At 38.5% G+C, this 1,295-nt stretch overlaps 1 protein-coding gene across 8 annotated transcripts in view; it reads left to right on the forward strand.

The window, feature by feature from the left end:
- TBL1X (transducin beta like 1 X-linked) overlaps positions 1-1,295 on the forward strand; it is a 196,045-nt gene that overhangs the window by 91,256 nt on the left and 103,494 nt on the right. The gene's annotated exons all lie outside the window — the stretch shown is intronic.

The raw sequence follows: 1,295 nt of genomic DNA on the forward strand, positions 1-1,295 counted from the left end.
TGTAAAACAGTTTATTGCCCAGTCATTCCACCTCATTAGTTGATCTTCACATCTTTTATTCTCAGTTGTGCTAATTCTTGGGCAGTTTTAGAAATGTAGAAGGAAGGCAGCTCTCTGCAGCAGGGTTAAATTGGATCCGACTGTGTAGTCACAAGGCAGAGCAAAAAGAGACCGAGTTTATGGGGAAAATCGATTGTTGGTATGTGAGTACAAATTAAAGCCAGCTTGCCTCACTGTTTATTTAAGAGATGAACTTTACTGTGACTGGCAAATGGATCGGGGACCTAAATAATGTCATTGTTTTACTCATTAAAGCTGGAGCAGCAAAATAAATGAGCACAGCCCATATCTGTGCATGGTCTCTTCAGAATGAGATGAGGTAGTGCTGTTAGAAAAAATAAATTATTTTAAATTAATTCTTTGTTGCTTCCACAGCTAGACCTTAATTAATTGCTACATGATCAGGATAGCAGAGACTGCTGCATCTCTAGAGTGACTGATTTTCTGCTCTGCCCTGTGCTGTTGTGTCCTTTAATATTTATAGATAGATAAATGGATATATATGGTTTGCATGGATATTTTTCACCTGATAATGGACCCCCAGTCCAGGGTGTCATTTCACAAGGATTCTCTGGTTGTAGAATATGGTATATAAACCTCTACATTTCATTTGTTTTGGATAGTATTTTCAGGATGGCAGTTAGAATAAGTTTCTCAGTGGAATAGTTTCTTTAATGACAGTCACAAAGTGCACAGACACACTTGGTTCTATGTAGACATTCCATATTGTACTAGAAATAAGTTCCCCAGTGCTGTGCATTCAGTTTGATTATTACTGCATTTATTGAATGGCTGGAGCTGCTCAGCCTTTGGCCTTGAGCCGTTGGCATGCCTCAGGTGGTAAGCAAATTGCATACAAATGCACTGCTTGTCGTGTCTTGCTGCTTAATTTGTTCTTTGGAATAAGTTAGTCTCATAATAGGCAGGTACCTCACAAAGCAAAAAAGCATTGGAGAGAGAAGAAATATTGGCCTTATAAAACCCTTCCCAATATTGAGTCACTTATCTTTCATGGAAAGTAATAAATATTGAAATTAATGACATGCTTCTGCTTTACAGAATTTGTCAGAATGTTTGCATCTGTCAGCAGACTCCTAATGAATTGCCCCTTCACTAGCCCTGTGGTGGGTCTGCATTGTCATCTGATGATAATATTTAAGCACCCTTTTCACAGTAAGGTAGGGAAATGCATTGATGGAGGAATTCCTGTACCCAAAAAACTGATCACCCATTAA

Source organism: Lonchura striata, chromosome 1 (genome assembly GCF_050655825.1).
Source record: "Lonchura striata isolate lonStrDom1 chromosome 1, ASM5065582v1, whole genome shotgun sequence".
NCBI classification, from domain to species: Eukaryota; Metazoa; Chordata; class Aves; order Passeriformes; family Estrildidae; genus Lonchura; species Lonchura striata.